The sequence below is a fragment of the Gavialis gangeticus genome, unplaced genomic scaffold (assembly GCF_001723915.1).
Source record: "Gavialis gangeticus isolate Ggan-Ray unplaced genomic scaffold, GavGan_comp1, whole genome shotgun sequence".
Taxonomy (NCBI): Eukaryota; Metazoa; Chordata; order Crocodylia; family Gavialidae; genus Gavialis; species Gavialis gangeticus.
This window is the reverse complement of record NW_017729022.1, coordinates 111,616,485-111,628,139: the sequence shown is the minus strand read 5'-3', so window position 1 is coordinate 111,628,139 and position 11,655 is coordinate 111,616,485. Positions and strand designations below refer to the sequence as shown.

At 42.8% G+C, this 11,655-nt stretch overlaps 1 long non-coding RNA gene across 1 annotated transcript in view; it reads right to left on the bottom strand.

Annotated features, from left to right (window-relative positions):
• Positions 1–4,010: 4,010 nt before the first annotated feature.
• The window catches only part of LOC109297054, a 12,797-nt gene continuing 5,152 nt past the window's right edge, over positions 4,011–11,655 (bottom strand). The window contains exon 3 of the long non-coding RNA XR_002097179.1: positions 4,011–4,021. This is a non-coding gene — a long non-coding RNA (uncharacterized LOC109297054). The remainder of the gene's footprint in view (positions 4,022–11,655) is intronic.

The following is an 11,655-nucleotide window of genomic DNA, read 5'->3' as shown; positions in this document are numbered from 1 at the left end:
GTCAAGCTCAGGACTTTGGGTGGTAGGTCTGTAGTAGACTCCCACAATTGTGTCCCCTGTGCTGTGTTCCCCATGGATTTTTACCCAGAGGGTCTCCAGTTGTCCACCCTGGTCGCCAATATCAGCTTGCAGGGACATGTAGCTTTCCTTAACATAGAGAGCTACACCCCCGCCCCTTTTATCTACATAATCCCTCCTGTACAGGGTATAGCTATCTATACCCTTGGTCCAGTCACGGATCGAGTCCCACCAGATCTCCGTTATCCCTATGACATCATAATTATTTGCATTAAGCAGGAGGATGAGCTCCTCCTGCTTATTCCCCAAGCTCCTGGCATTTGTGTACAGGCTGGGGGCTCTTGCCTTGCCCACAGATAGTACCAGGGCTGGGGCAGAGGTGGGCTCCCTTAAGTGCCTTGGCCGGCTGGCTTTGCAAGGGTTGCTCAGCAGCCCAGCAGTGGCGGTAGTCCCCCCATCCCCCAGCAGGCTTAGTTTAAAACCCGGTGAAGTAGGTCAGCTAGTCTGGCTGAGAAGAGCCTCCTCTCCAGGGGAGAGAGGTGGAAGCCATCTCTTCCCAGCAGCTCGCTGCCTTTCTTACCAAGGAGCGGGCTGTGGTCATGGAAGCCAAAATCTTCCCTATGACACCAGCGCCGCAGTCTTTGGTTCATGTATGAAAAGGCTCATTTAAATGACTTACCTAGTTCCACATAGGAATTCATAGCAGAGTCAGAAATAGAATCCATGTTCCAGGGGAGTATTTATCTGCCTTAACGTTAGGTCCATTCTTTCTCTTCTTGTAATCCTCTACCTTGTTCATTTAGACACCTTCCAGCTTCTGCAACAATAGTTACAGGAATCCTACCATCAACAGGACTAGACAACCGTCTCTACACAACTTTTATTTATCTCTGGATCCGGTCCATCCTGTGCACTGAGTGAAACAGGCATAAAATAGCCTGATCATCCCAGAGAATGTGATCATTTTTTCCGCGTTGCATGTTTTTCTATTTTCTGTGGTAGATTTAGTTAGTTTTATTTGTCTGTTCCATTATCTACTTTTCTATTGCACTATGATCCAGCACAGTTTGGGATTATCCATTGTATTTCAGCCATATACAATAGTTATTTTTCTTTGAGACTGAATTATCTAATGACATTAAGAGAAATTCTTAGTTTGATATAAGTAGCCTGATTTTTGCCTTCGCTTGCAAATTTGAACTGAGATTGCCCTGTTATCCCATTTAGTTCTCACCCTATGTCACTTTCCTCTGAAGAGAATAAGACTTTACATCCAGAAAAATGATGCATTAAATTAGTAGCAAGAGCATGGCTTGCTATTATGAGATTACATTTTCACAGAGGTACAAAGAGCTTCCATATAACCTAGTGATTAATTGGGTATTATGGGTGCTTGATGTTATTACCTTGGGTTTAGAGGGACTAGGAAATCCTGCCATCCTGTGGCAAATAATCTCCCTTCGTCACTAAAGAAACACCTTCCTAGCTTGTGAGCCTAAATAATCCTTAATATTACTTAGTTTCAAGGGAGAACTAAAACAAAAGAAATATTTTAGCCTTTCTGATTAAGATCATTAACCACAATATCATAGCCAAATTTCAACACAGCTGAACTGAGTAGCTGTGTATATCTAAATTCTTTTGGCTTTTTTGAGCAAGTATGATGTTATTCAGATATCCTAAGTTTTTGCATAATGTAGCAGGACATTGTTTAAACATTTGTGTTTCAATGCAGCGAGATGAATCTGTGTTTATCACCTTGATTCCCTCCCACAGGCAAAAAACCTGGGCTAGAAGCCTCTAGCAACAGGAAACCCATCTGGATAAATTTGTGAAGGTGGCAGAGACAAAGAATACCTTTAGATTCATTCCTTTTGCAGAGAAAGTTGAGGTCCAGAGTAGGCCAACTCAACCCACAAACTGTACAATTGACTAAGAAACTGTATTGATTCACTGTGTGCTCTGGGCAGTCACCACCAGTGGGGTTTCTATGGAATTCTACCCCTTTCTGTGTTCATCCTAACATTTTCTTTTCTTTCCTTTGCACAGTAGCCAATATCTTTATTAAGTTGTTCACTCGCATTCTTTTCTTGAGTGGTTATAGATAATTTACAACCCAAGAATTTAAATGAGCAATATTCCTCCCAACCCACCTTGCATGAAGTACACCAGAATGGAATTTCCTCTGCCAGTGTGTTGCCTAATTATCTAGGCTTGTCTTGACAAACTTGAATAACTGTAGCTGCAGCAGTTTCTCTTACTTAGCCAATAATCCCTTTTCCAGTCCATTAATGAATGTGTTAATGAACATCAACTGCTATCACATAACATTAGAGCAGCCCACAGATGAAAATCTGCCATATTGAAAATCTGCCATTTTGTTCCTACTCTGTTTTCTGTCTCATAGCCAATTTATGATCCATGACACAACATTACCTCTCACCCTATGACTCCTGAGTTTCCTTAATAGCCTCTTGTGAGGTATTTTGTCAAAAGTGTTTTGAAAATCAAAATAAATTATCTCAACTAGTTCTCCTTTATAGTCCAACTGAATTCCCACTTCCAACATGTACTAATCTAATTCAGAGAAAAAGTCAAGAACACTAGTAAACTATATTTGATTTATTTGTTTTTAGTAGTTTGGCAATAACTAAATTGATGCTATTTCTGGCCTTCAGCCAGTCATGTTCATGTCAGTAAAATTAGTAGTGTTAAGTATTGCTCTGGGAATCCATAGACTGCTGAACAATTTCCAGTACGTGATGTGTCTCAGGAAGGTGAAAATCCCTCCTTGCACACCTGGCCTGTCTGGAAATTGCTGTTCAAAGTTTTGGGTGGTGGTAGCACAGGAGGTGCTTGACTGAAGGTCAAAGAGCATTTCTGGCAGCCGGATGAGGTCAAAACTCTTATGTGAAGTGAGTCCTATCCTATCCCACCCTGCCTGCTTTCACATTGCCAGAAAAACTTAATTGAACCCATGGACATGTTCTCACAGCTGACCCAACATCTTCATTGCCAGATCCTGTCTTACTGGAGGACAGGGAATATTTTTGGCAGTGGAAACAGAGAGAACATGTTCAGAATACTAGAAGGGAACCAGTAAGCAGATGGGGTGAAACTCTAGTGCTGGGGTTTGCAGAATAATTAGGGGGGAAGAGACCTGATTCAGCAAGTTGTTGAACACAAACTGAGTTCTAGACACAGAGCTAATCTCTCATGTCATGGAAATGAGACATGAAATGGAAGTTAAGAAGTTTGGGTTTTAGAAGCTAAGGGAGAGTATAGTATATTCCTTTATGAAGTCCAACTCTTCTTTTCTACAGAATTAGTGACTTCCGTTCACTCTTTAGCTTTTGATATTGTATTAGTATTGCCCTCTACACTTCATTTTCAAAATGTGTGTCAAATAGCAATAGTAAGGTTATTTGCAGACAGCCACATTTTTATCTTTCTGAATTTCAGGTAGTCATTCTACATTGTTAAGTGTGTATTTACATTTTCTTAATAATATTCATAGCTCCACAAAATACATGCAGTCTTAAAAAAGAAAAAAGAAAGGGTAGCAACTTGGCACCAATTCTAGCCAAGACAGGTCATACTTTCTGTCATTACATAAGAATGTATTTTGCAAAGGGTGAACGTTATAGTGATGTTTTCACCATTGAGGAATAATGTCATTGTGCCTCTTTCATCTTGATTGCGTGCAAGACCAACAAAATTCTGTATTTCTTGGTTACAGGTTAGAGGAGACAAGAAGCTAGCATAAATATGTACAGTAAATCAAAGTGTTCCATAGAGTTTTCAGTGGATGAGTATTTACATGACATCAAAATACCTAGCACCCTTTCACTAACGGACGTCCCCGTTGGCAGTCACAGATGAAGGAACACATATTCAATGAACCATTATAACTGACCTAACTCAATTCTTAGAAGATGGGGTCCATCAGCAAGATAGTATGCATTGCTTAAGTTCCAAAGAGGAGTCTACACTTTCAGACTGCCTGGAGCATTTCTTGGATTGTGAATTTCACCTCCATATTCAGAAATAAACCCCCTCAGTTATATCACTGCATTACATTTCATTTAAATGCAGTGCTATCACTTTGATTCCTAAATTATATCAATGACAAACACAACTGGGTCTGGAGTGAATTTAAAAAAAATTGTAAAAGACCAATTGCAACACTATTTGCAGAGATATTTTTTTTAATTATATTTTTTCTTACCATCAATAATTTTTTCTTACCAACATTCAGTTCTATTTTTTAACTTAAGAACATGATTACCAATGATTGTTCCAGGAAAATAAATTTAATATGTATGGGCAAAAGCCTGGCTACAGTGAAGTCAAGGTGGGGATGGGAGTTTGCGATCTACTTGTGCTCAGCATTTTACTAGAGGCATGTCTTTATCTCCTCCCTGCCAAGCCCAGGGCCTCCAACAGTAGTCAAATCCTGCCCACTTGTTAATTGCCAGGTTTGGGCACAAATGGAGCTTGAGTGAGTGACCTGGACTTGACTCTTAACAGCACTCCTGGGTACTATGCAGTGGCAAAATAGACATCTGCACTATACCTGTGCAAATAGGAAAGTATTAGATTCAGAGTCAGATTCGGCTGGCTCGGAGGACAGTGTTTTGATTCGGATCACTGCCCTGAATCGATTTGGCCAAATCAGCTTTAGAAGATTTGGCAATGATTCGGAGAGATTTGGTGATTTGGATTGGCCGGGGAGAGGCAGGCACAGCTGGGCAGCTACAGGTTCTCCCATGGCTCTTCTGGCTATGCCTGCCTCTCTGGCAGTGGGAGCGGCAGGAGAACTGCCCTGCCTGGCCCCATCCCCTGCGCAGCCTAGCCCCCCCCCAAAAACAAAAATCAACCCCCCCCCGCACTCACAACTGCAGCAGCAGTGATTGGTGCCTTTGGGTGCTCAGGGCAGAGCCCTCTCCGTGCAGTGGGGGGCAGCAGGGAACCCCCCCACCTGCACCCGCGCAGCAGCTGTCATATTGCGCGGGTGCAGCATGGCTCGGCAGGGCATTGTGTGCTGTCTGGGAGCTGGGGCCACTGGGGCTGAGCAGTGCCAGGCTTCGGCTGACATGTGGAGCCTCCCCAGATCCCACACAGCACGCAGCGCCCTGCTGAGCTGCACTGCACCTGCGCCATGGGGCAACTGCCATGTGGGTGCCAGGCAGGGGGAGCGATCCCCACTGCCCCGTACTGCATAGGGTGGGGGCTCTGCCACAAGCCCTCAGAGGCCCCGATCATCACTGCCAGAACCAGTGAGTACAAAACTTTTTTTTCTAATTTTATTTGAAGTGCTGGAAGTCTGGGCCAGGCAGGGGATGGCTCCAGGCAGGGCAGCCATAGGGGCTTCTCCCATGGCTCCTCTGGCTGTGCCTGGATCTGCCTTGACGGGGGGAGCCACGGGGTCTATGCCCTGCTGCCGTTTGCCCAGCTGGCATGGGGTTTGGGGGAGGGGCACAATGCAGGCATGGCTCACTCCAGGTGACAGCAGGGCATAGCCCCTGCTCCCAGGGCTGCCATGCCTGCATCAGTTCTGGTAGCTGGTGTTATGCCCTGCTGTCATTTGCCCCCTTCCACCTGGAACGAGCCACACCATCCTGCATCCCATCCTCACCCCCCGACTGGGCAAGTAGCAGCAGGGCATAGCCCCCTTTCCCAATGTTGTTGCACCTGCGTCCCCTGCCCCATGTCTCCCTCCCTGAGTAACGCGCCCTCCCACCCCAGCTGGGCAGATTGTCCCAGCCCCAGCTCCAATCCCGACAAACCCAAGAGATTTACCAGCTGGAGGCAGTTGTGTCAGCTGCCTGTTTAGTCTATGGCCAAATCTTTTCCAAATAGTTTTGGATGCTTTGAATCGATTCAAACCTTTTAATTGGCCTCCCGATTCAATCAGATTCAGAGATCTGGTCCCCGAATCAGGCTGAATCTACACCAAATCGAATCAGCTACCGAAGCTTCAGAGAGCCCTAATCTGCACACCTGTGACAGCAGTGTAGACAGGTCCTCTGATTCTGATTCTTGTGTTAGACATATTTCATAGGATGTATGACCTGCAGATGGCACCTGAAAGTACAATATTTATACCAAAATGGATTCCAGATCACTTCTCATCTACTTCCAAGAGAGAAAATGTAAAAGCATGCATACTTCTCCATACTATGGTCTTATGCAGGACACCACCCAGAACTTCACCCTCTTCTTGCCTTGCATGGATGATCTTTTACAGGGTGTGGAGAGCATGAGATGGAAAGAGAGAGTAAGAGAATGTGTGGCTTTCATGTTTTCTAATAATGATTCTTTCTACAGCTTTGTCCTCTCTGTGTTCCTTCTCACTGTTTTTGAAAATTCTGTTCTTTAACAATAGTATTGTTGCTACAGCTGCACCTATTTTATTTCTTTTACTTCTCTGATTTTTGGGTTTGAACCAATGTGGTTTGTTTTTATACATGGTAACTTGGAACAGCCTGTAATAACATTACAGAAGAGCTTGATAATATAATTGGAAATGCACGCACACACAACCCTTACTGCATTTTGTCTCCCTGACTGAGTGCCTAAATTCTTTAAAAGTCACTTCAAATAAGCAAAAAAGAATTGCTGATTCCAGACAGAAACACTGAAAAATTAAGATCTTTAGTAACCGTATTCATAAAAGGTCAGTGAATGTTTAAATATTTTCCTGAAACCATGAATCACTGCTCATATTTTAGCTTCTGCCCTATCCGGCCTCCTATTTAAAGCAAAACAAAAAAATCAAGGACAAAATTAAAATGCTTAATACATTGGTTCATTTTAGGTTACTAAAGCATTTGCATTCATCTCAACTGGCTTCCAAAACAAGGGCCTGATTCTCATTTATAGTGAGCCCTCTTTATACAACTCTTGCAGTGTACAGGGTCTTGAGAGTGTGGGATTACATCACCTACAGGCCCATTGGCAATGCCAGAGTGGCAGGCCTATTGGCAAAGCAGACCTCACTGGAAAACAGCCCCTCTTTCTTTGAAAACATGCATTTAATCAAGCGCTCTATATTTATTACTTGATTTTAAATGTTTTCATTCCCCTGATTTTCATGTGGAGCCAGATAGTTGAATGCAATGAATACTCAGCAACACTCTCTTTCATTTAACATGAATGTAGGATGGGGTTCAACGTAGACAAATACAAGGTGCTGCACTTTGGGAGAAGGAATCCACAGCATTCATACAGGCTGGGGAGTTCCCCTCTTGAAAGCACAGAGGCGGAAAGGGATCTTGGAGTCATTATTGACTCCAAGATGAACATGAGCTGCCAATGCCAGAATGCAGCCAGCAAGGCCAGCCATACCTTGTCATGCATCCAACAATGATTCTAAAGCTGGTCCAGAGAGGTGTTACTCCCCCTCTATGTGCCATTGGTAAGGCCACAATTGGAGTACTGCATTCAGTACTGGGTGCCGTGCTTTAAAAAGGATGTGGCCAGCCTGGAGAGAGTTTAGAGGAGGGCCACCCATTTGGTGAGAGGCCAGCAGGACAGGCCCTACGAGGAGAGACTGAGGGACCTGAACCTATTCAGCCTCAGCAACAGGAGGCTGAGGGGGCACCTGGTAGCTGCCTACAAACTCATTGGGGGAGATCATCAGCAAATAGGAAGAGCCCTTTTCTCCCCAGCACCACCTGGGTTGATGAGGCACAATGGTAATAAGCTGATGGAGAATAGGTTTAGGTTAGAGATCAGAAGGCAATATTTTACAGTTAGGTTGGCCAGAATCTGGAACCAACTTCCTAGGGAGGTAGTCATCACCCCTTCCTTGGGCAAATTCAAAAAGAGGTTAGATGATCACCTGTCTTGGGTCTTGTGAACCCAGCCTTCATTCCTGCCTGTGGCAGGGGGTCCAGCTACATGATCTGATCAGGTCCCTCCTGACCCTAGCTACTATGAAACTCTCAGATACTTGTCTGAGTCTTAACATGCAGTATACTTTACAGTCTTTTTCAACATTAATTAATACTGTGGAAGATGGAAAATTGACAGACCCTCAATAAACTGAACTAGACAATTTTCAGTGGATGAATATCCACCTGACATCCCTTCACTAGCTGCTGTCCCTGATGAAAGATCATGGCTTCAACAGACCATGCTAACTGACCTATTTTGATTCTTAGATACTACCATTCTCAGTATCATAAAATTGGAAAAGACCACAAGGGTCCTGAACCTTCCCAGACAGATCATTATCCAGCCTCTTCTTGCTTCAGTGAAGATTCCACAACTTCTCATTGAGTTTGTTCCATTGTGCCACTGTCCTTATTGTTAGTAAGTCTTTCCTGCATCTAGTTCCATGTTCTGCCCTATAGAGCAAGAGAGAATAAGCTGTCCCTACTAATCTATAGAATAGAGATTGCTTGGGGAGTAGAAGTGCAGGATTTCCCCATATTGTCCTGCTAATGCACACTGAACTTCTCAACCAGATTTGGAAAGTAAGACAAGACCTGGAGGGTCAGTCACTGGGAGAAGTCCTCTAAAAGGAAAGTAGCTCTGGTCCCTGCACCAGACTGTTGAGGTGACTGGGTGGACAACACGTTCCATTCATAAAATCATGGAGAGGTAGGGCTTAAAGGGGTCTCTAGGGTCATCTAGTCCAAACCACGGCCTGAGGCAGGAACATCCCTCTCCAAACTATCCAATAAAATCCATAATCTAATCTCTACAAAAGACTACCATCACCCCTGACACAACACAGACCTAACACCCTAACCTGTCACAGGTAAAGCACGGGGACCGTAGCAGCCAATGTCCTGTTCTATGAAATGTTGTCAATATATGCTCAAGAGATCCTAGGTAGAGGGCCGGCCATACCCCATACTACACTCCCCTCCCCTCCAGTCTGTACCAATTTGACCATGGGGTAAACTATTTTCTTGACCATAAATATAGCGATCGGTCTGACTCTTAGCAGAGTTGCAAGACCCTCTAGCCAAGAACCTCCAGCTTTCATCCCAGAAAGAGTATTGGCACATCCCAGTCAAAGTCCCCAGCCTTGACTGTAAGCAATACCCAATGCCTCTGAAACAGACTTAAAAACACCCTGACACATGTAGCAGAAAAGAGAGTGCGGTGGCAACCAGCAAAGCACAAAAGCGTAAGAAAGACCCAGTGTTGACTTCTACCACAAAATTATTGACTTAAATACAACATGTTACAAGTTCACTGAAAATCCTTATCTATATCTGGTTTCCAGGACCTCTGCCATCCATGGTGTACCTAACCTGTTCACAGAGGGCTGGAGGACAGATGATCTACCTCTGCTGATAACAAGCTAGTCTGTAATATGTTTCATCATTCTGTCAGAAACATCAAAAGAGACCATATAGCACCAAAATATGATGTGGACACCTGTCCATGAGAAATACCCAACCTATTTCATAGACAAAGGCAAGCAGGAATTGGACATGAATAACATTTCATCACTGCCAACTCAGCACCGGAATAGCTTAGAAGTGAAATTCTCCCTATCCCTTTGCTGATTTCATGGATCAATCAGTTCCTTGCATTATATACAGTTTTTCAATGAGAAGAGTCTTTTTCATAGGACAGTGGAGACAAATAAGTTGGTTATAAAACCGTGAACAGTTGAGCTTCTTTACCACCATCTGAATGTTGCATTGTGATGACATCTAATAGCTAAAATTATTGCTTCCACCATTTCTTTTGCTGGTGTCACTCTACATATTCAGTATGATAAAATAGAGGAAGGTAGTAAAGTCAGACTCCTACCATGTTAAAAGGGAAAAAGCAATTTAAAACCCAAAAGGCAAGTGCCATTGTGGCATAAAATTGGTGAATTCTAGCATTTGCTCTTTATCCAACTGGTCTTGACATTGGAAGTAGGGTCCAGTAGAAAGCAAAGGCTTAAAATTAGATAACGTGCCTCATCCTGAAATATTCTTAGACACTGCATAAGAAACAGAGGAATGCAAACACCAATGGCAAGGAAAATGGTTTGCACTGAGCATAAAAAAAATATTTTGATAACGGTATGACTATCCCACACGTCTGATATCAAAAGAAAGTGTTTGCAGCAAATACATTAGAGAAGCAGTCTAAGAGTGCTTTACTTTAGCAAAAATATTATCCGTGAAATAAACTGGTAAGCTAAGTGTCAGTTCTGGTTATCCTTTTGTGTCAGAGTCAATCATATGATTTGAATCTGCTTAGGGGACACCTGTCGTAACATGCAAGTTATGTATGTTTCAAATAAGGTTTCCTCATTAGTTCTTTTCATATATAAAAATAGGCTGTCTGTCTGACCTCATTCCCTAAACTCATGTTAGCTTATGCTTACCACTGCTTTCTCTAACTGGCATAATTTTGAATGACTGAATACTGAATAAAAGTCAGAGAAGAAAGCCATGCAGCTAAGTGCAAATTTGCCATTAATTAAACAACAGGTACAAATTGCATAGCTTTTGGATATACCTTATGCAAAATAAAAATCAAGTATATTTAGGTCATAAATTGCCACTGAAGTCAACAATTGAATTTGGACTATGCCAAGAGATCAAAGGAAAAAAAGAAAGCCTAACCTATCCTCTGTTTGTAGGTCTGGTCTATGAATTTATGAGCTTTCAGATTCTATGACTATCAGAACTGGGGCCTCAGCACTTCTGTAACAGTAAAAAAAAGTTGTGTGCATTTTCACTGATAAGGCAAGGTTTCTACTACCCCATTTTAAATAAAAGTTATGCTTACACCATGTGAGAAAGCCAGAAGTCTTTCTTGTAAAATGAAGTTAATCTGTGGCCTTATCTGAAATAACTTAGTGCAATCAGTTCCCCAGAGGTGAAGTAGTGATCAAACCACAGACTATTGTTTTTACAATAGTCTATACCCTCACCAGAAAATAAATTTCCTATGACAAAGAGAGATGGAACTCATGGAAAAGGAAAAGAAGATAAAATGGTGAATCTAGTCTAGTTTATGTGGTGACTGATGTATCGACAGAGGAATCCATTCTCTAGAGGTGCAAAGCCAGCCCTTCCATACAGACCAATTTTCTCTTCAAGTACAAAAGGATTATCATAAACAGGATAGTAACCAACTGTTACTTGTGTCCACAAGTTCCAGGACAAGAAGTAATGGATTTATACTGCAATAACAGAGATTGAGGGAAGAACACAGAAAGAGCACTCCTTTAATTACAAGTACTAGCAGGTGCTTTATATTGTGTAGGGGATAGCCCCCTCAAAGCCATAAGCTTCCATGTGTACCAAGAATGTTCGGCATACCAACAAAATCTGTTTACATGCTTCTTTTATTACCTTCTATTTTTGCAAATCTTTGTACTTCCTAGTTTCATGTAGGACCATGAGCCAAAATGCCACAGCTCAACAGAGGCTTGAGTGGAAATATCACTACATTGTTTTCTCATAAAATTCCAAGCTTGCCTCTTTTGTGGCTAAGTAATTTGGAAAGAAAATGACTGCTTAAGTAGTTATCTGAACTAAACTGCCAAACCATCTGATATGTACCATAACAATAATGAACATGCATTCAATGAGGGGTGAATACAGGGGAGAATGCAGTGGTGCAATTGCACCTCCTCCTCTCCCTGCCCCCCCCCCCCCCCCCCCT